Below are 6,000 nucleotides of genomic sequence, written 5' to 3' on the forward strand. Positions count from 1 at the left end.
GAGTTCGCTATGGAAAGTCACCGGGATTTGGCACAGATATCTATTTTTCATGGATGATCTCCATGCGAGGCCAAGAACCTCCTTTTCCAAACCCCTCCTTCTCCTTCTCCTCCACGATCATTTTCCGATTGTCGTCTTTCTCTTTGTCTTTTTCTTTGTTTACGATATTTGTTACCGAGGACAATCTGTTCGCACTTTCTTTAGGTCATTCGGTGAAAAAATGAAGCCCCCAACTGCGAAAACAGCGATTGGTCGTCATCTCACAAGGATCATTTCTCTCTCTCTCTCTCTCTCTCTCTCTCTCTCTCTCTCTCTCTCTCTCTCTCTCTCTCTCTCTCTCTCTCTTCCTCACACCTTCTGTCTCTCTTTTTCTCGCATCCTCTGTCTCTCTCTTTCTCTTTAATTTTTTCAAAGATCTTTAGAACAAAAGTGAAATCGAAAAAGAAGAAGAAGTAATAGAACGAGAACCAATTATGAACCAATTAAAGTAAACTTTAATCGTTACGTTTATTATTTAATAGAACTCACGTCTGAAAAGTAAGTAGTTTTCCAAAGGGACCATAATTTCTTCATTTCCATGAATAAATTTTCATAAACGACTGAACGTATCTTGACGAGTGAAATTGTCTCAAATGTAATAAAAGGTACGTTTGTACGTATAATAATTATTTGATTGTCTAACGATAAGATAATAAGGATTGAGATGATTGGAACATTAAAATTTTCTTTCCATAATATGAGCGATTAAATCTTTGTTATTAAAAGGGGAAAAAAAAAAGGAAAAAAAAGAAAAAAAAACTATTTATCCATTTCGATCGTATGTTTTTCTTTTCATATATTTTCGATTGGATTACGTCATATAGATCGATATCTAGAATTATAGATCTATCTGATTGACTTTATCATTGTATCAAGAACGATATATATATATATATATATATATATATATATATATGTGTGTATGTGTTAGAGTATTCCAAGGACGATCGAATTTGTTGTAGTCTCATAACTTGACTCGATTCGTTTGATCTATTTTTTCTTATTTATTTTTTTTTGTCCTTCTATGAATTTGCCAGTAGATAGAAGGAGAGAGAAAGAGAGAGAAAGAGAGAGAAAGAGAGGAGAGAAGGGTTAGAATAACAGGAAATATTGTAAAGGGTGAGTATATTTCACAGATGATCGAACTGCCAGTTGTATAGATAATTTCGTATCTTGAAAGTGAATTCGAGCGCGATAATTGGCTTGTGACGTTTTTACTTGTCTGATTTAATTTTCAATTCGCTCTGAACACTCGCACATTTGCATAAATTTTTACTATTATTATTATTATTATTATTATTATTATTATTATTATTATTATTATTATTTAAAATAAATATAATATTTAATATACAATATAAGTATTTTATACAAATATTTATAATGTACATTAAAAACAAAATAAAAATAATAATTATATAATACAGACATACATAAATATATAAATATATATATATAAATAATTTTTTTTAATTGCGTATATATGTATATATATATATATATATATATATATATATATATCGACTAAAAAAAAAAAAAGAAAATAATTAACTAATCCTCTCGCATATTTTCATTTAATACCCAGCCAGAATTAAAATGTCGCTTCCCTTTCAACGATCATCTACCATTCGTTTTTCATTAAATGAGAAACCGAGAAAGGTGAATGAATCTCCACACGAGATTACGATCAACCATGACCAGTACTATACTTACTCTGAGAGAGCAAGTTAGAAAAAGTTTTGGTCGTTCAGTGGAAAATTAAAAAAAAAAAAAAAAAAAAAAAAAGAAAAAAAAAGAAGAAGAAGAAAAAAGAAAAAGATAAAGAAAAAGAACGATAGAAAGGGATGAAAGAGAAGAGAAGAGATAAAAGTTGGGAGGGGTTGTGGTGGAAGTTTAACGCCCGTAAACAAACCCCTTTTAACGAGACTTCTTGTATCGTACATAGATACTTTTTACAAAACGCATATCCATACGAGTAATATTATAGTGGAAAATATAGAAAGTAAAATAAAATAAAATAAAATAAAATAAAATAAAATAAAATAAAATAAAAAGGTCGGTGATGAGAATAAGAGAATGAGGGAGTGAGAATCAAAGGGAAGACCTTTTTTATTGACTTGACATTCGAAGATCAAAAGAGTAGCATCTCATTAATGAACACTATGTCCCGTTCAAAGGTTAAGAGAGAAATAAAATAAAAGAATAAATACTAAACAAAAAAAGAAAGAAAATAAGAAAAAAGAAGAAAAAAAAAAAAAAAGAAACAAAGGTGTTAATATCGTACAAAAGAAAGTTTTAAAACTTCTGATAGGAAAGCGAGTCTTTTGTTTTTTTTTTTTTCCTTTTCTTTTCTTTCCTTTTTCTTTTTTTTTTTTTTTTTTTTTTTTTTTTTTAAACAATTAAACGATGCGCACTTTTACGAGCCGATTGTTAAAATAAAATTAAAAAAAAATTAATACGACAAATGTTTTGTCTTTTAGTAATCAACAAATACCGAGGATCTTCCGTTAATTAATTTAATACATATATATATATATATATATATCTATGTAAGTAAATAGGTGTGATATATCATCGATTGTTTCGTAAATATTGTTTGTATCGTTTTTTTTTTTTTTTAATGCGTTGTTTTGAACGTTTTTATTATAACACAACGCTCCAAAGATCAAATGCACATTTATATCCTCTTTTATTCTTTCTCTTTCTCTCTCTCTCTCTCTCTCTTCTCTCTCTTTCGTTCTTCTTCTATCCTCTTCTCTTCTTCTTTCTTCATCGTTTTTTTATTTTTATATTTTTTTATTTCTTTTTTTAATATTCTTTCTTCGTTCCATGTAATAAAGCTTGTTTGAAAAATACGTGTAACGTGTAAAAGAAAGAAGAAAAATAAAGTAAATGGAGCAAAGAAAAAAAAAAAAGAAAAAAAAAAAGGAAAAAAAAAGGAAAAAAAAAATGAAAAAAATAATATGTTTTCAATTAGGCGTTATCGCGTTCGGTCGATAATAAAACGTTTCGTACGACCGTCGACCAAGACAACAAATTTTTTAATTATATCCAAAAATTTTTTACTCAGGAACAATATCTCGTAAGAATTACGTTGTATCGTTAAATACAAGCATTGGAATTATTACTTTCGTCCTTGTTATTCTAATTTTTATTATTATTATTATTATTATTATTATTATTATTATTATTATTATTATTATTATTATTATCTTTTTGTTTTTCCCTTTCAATTCAAAAAGACATCGAACGAAACATACGCGCGATCGATAAAAAATAATAAACTTGTCGAATTCGATCTGACGATAGAATAATATTAATTTTCACGAACTTTGTGGATTAAATAATTAATCGATTGATTGCATAAAGATGCGGAAAATTACATTTATCGTTGAGCTAATTATTTTATCTTTATATATATAAAAGAAAAAAATAAAAAATAAAAAAAAAAGAAAAGAAAAGAAACATAAAAATTAAAAACAGACAAAAGTTCGAATGAATTATTTATATATATATATATATATATATATATATATATATATGTGTGTGTGTGTGTGTGTGTGTGTGTGTGTGCGTGCACATATATATTTTTAATTTCTTTTTTTTCTAATTTCTACAAAGAATAGACACGAAACGAATTATGTTCTTATTCGAGATACATCATGTTAACTCGTTAAAAAGAAATTGTCGAGATCGAATAAGAAGAAGAAGAAGAAGATGAAGAAGAGAAGAAGTGGAAGTAGAAGGAAAAAAAAAAGAGAGAGAGAGAGAGAGAGAGAGAAAAAAAAATGAAATAAAAGAGAAAGAAGAAGATGAGAAATAAAAGAAATCGCAGAAAAAACGACGGAGCGTGAATATTGATAAATAAACATTCTATCGGAATCTAATCGCATACGAAGTGTGACGAAATTGAAGAGAGGGAGATTGCTCTTCGGTTCGTGCCACATATATAATAATGATCGTTTTTCGTCGTTGAGAGACAAGAGACGAAAGATTCATTCGAGATTCGTACGTGACGTTGTAAAAAGTCTTACTGACGAAAATTCGAGACTCCGTAAAATTGATAATATAATCGAGAGAACGTAGTTAAACGAAGAAAATTTTAAAAGTAGTAAAAAAAGAAAGAAAAAAAAAAAAAAAAAAAAAAAAAAAAAAAATTAAAAAAAAAAAAAAAAAAAAAAAGAAAAGAAGCGAAAAAATTCGTAAGAAGTTAAAATGCGGTATGCGTTTTTGTTTTCCCTTTTGTTTCTTTTTTTTTTTTTATTTTTATTTTATTTTTTTTTCTTTTTTTTTTTTTTGAACAAATATTTCCTCTTTCTTTTTTTCCTTTTTTATATTGATTTTTCAAGGAAAATTTACTTGAAGAAAGAAGTAGAAAGAAGTATATGAAAAGAGAGAGAGAGAGACAGAGAGAGAGAGAGAGAAAGAGAGAGAAAGAGAAAGAGAGAGAGAGAAGAAAAAAGAAACTTTTAATTTTAAAAAAGAAAAAGAAAAAAGAAAGAAAAAAACGAAAGAATAAAAGAAAGAAAGAAAGAAATGAAGAGCGAGCGCGAGAAATATCGGACACGATATCGGGTCAAGGATATAGCAAAGCGAGTCTTATTTAAAGTCATTGATCGATAGAGTTTCAATGCGATAATCGTGCGAAGCGTGTCGCTTTTTGCGTTTTATAATATTTTTTTCTTCTTCTTCTTCTTCTTCTTTTCCTCTTCACTTTTCACTTCTCTCTTTTCTTTTTTCTTTCTTTTTCCACCCCCACATAAATTCTCATTTTCTCATTATCTTCTTATGTGCGAAGCATTAGTACGTACACGTCACTCTTATCTCCGTCTTCTTTTTTTCTTTTTTACTTCTTCTTCTTCTTCTTCTTCCTTTCCTCTCTCCTTTTTTCTTTCATTTTTCTCCTCTCTCTCTCTCTCTCTCTCTCTCTCTCTCTCTCTCTCTCTCTCTCTCTCTCTCTCTCTCTTTCTCTTTCTTTTTTTTATCTCGAAAGTCCACTCGAGATTCTTTCGAAAGATTACTACACAGCATTTATATATATTTATCCTTTTTCTTCTTCATCTTCTTCTTCTTTTCCCTTTAAAGAAAAAGAAGGATCGAATAAAAAAAAAAGGAAAAAAAAAAAGCTCGTCAATCAATTTCGAAATCGATCGTTCACCTTTTCTTCTTACTTTCATTATTTCACTTTTACATTTATTTTACTTTTTTTTTCTTGTTTGTTTTATTTTATTCTTTTTTCTCTTTCTTTCCCCCCTCGTAATCTTCGCGTGGGGTTGACCTCATCGAAATGACGACATCTATTCTCTTTCCTCTCATCCCTCTTTTTTTTTACACTCGTCTCTCTCTCTCTCTCTCTCTCTCTCTCTCTTTCTCTCTCTCATTCTTGCAATCTTACGTTTCTCATTCTACGTTTCTATATTTCATTCGTTAAATCTTCGTACGCGAAAATGAGAATGAAGGCGAAAGCGGGCAATAAGAACGAAGAGTTCGAGCCAATGATAAGATATATGTATGTGAGCTAATATGTCTTTCTCTTTCTCTCTTTCACTCTCTTTCTTTTTCTCTCTCTTTCTGTAGAAGCTCGAAGCTCGATTAAAAAAAAAAAAAAAAAAAAAAAAAAAAAAAAAAAAAAAAAAAAAAAAAAAAAAAAAAAAAAAAAAAAAAAAAAAATCAATTACCAAAGCAAAAATTCTAATTCTACCGAATACGTATAAATGCGAATAACGAGTAATGTCCAAAGTCGAAAATGTTTTGACGATGCTGACTTCATTTTGGTATCCAAGAGATTATAACCCCCTCATGGGACGTGATTTTTTCTTCAACTTTCTTTTTTTTCCTTCTCAATTCTCTTGATCTACCTAATCAATTTCTTTCAATTTCTTTTCTATTTTTTTTTTTTCGTTTGTTTATATATATATATATATATCCTTTCTCCGCTCGAATATCAGACACACATAAATA

General features: G+C 28.5%; 1 protein-coding gene across 6 annotated transcripts in view; it reads right to left on the minus strand.

Moving 5' to 3' along the window:
• Positions 1-6,000, minus strand: part of LOC124950772 (DNA ligase 3) — a 42,832-nt gene that overhangs the window by 10,652 nt on the left and 26,180 nt on the right. The window lies entirely within an intron of this gene.

This window comes from Vespa velutina, chromosome 7 (assembly GCF_912470025.1).
Source record: "Vespa velutina chromosome 7, iVesVel2.1, whole genome shotgun sequence".
In the NCBI taxonomy this organism is placed as follows: Eukaryota; Metazoa; Arthropoda; class Insecta; order Hymenoptera; family Vespidae; genus Vespa; species Vespa velutina.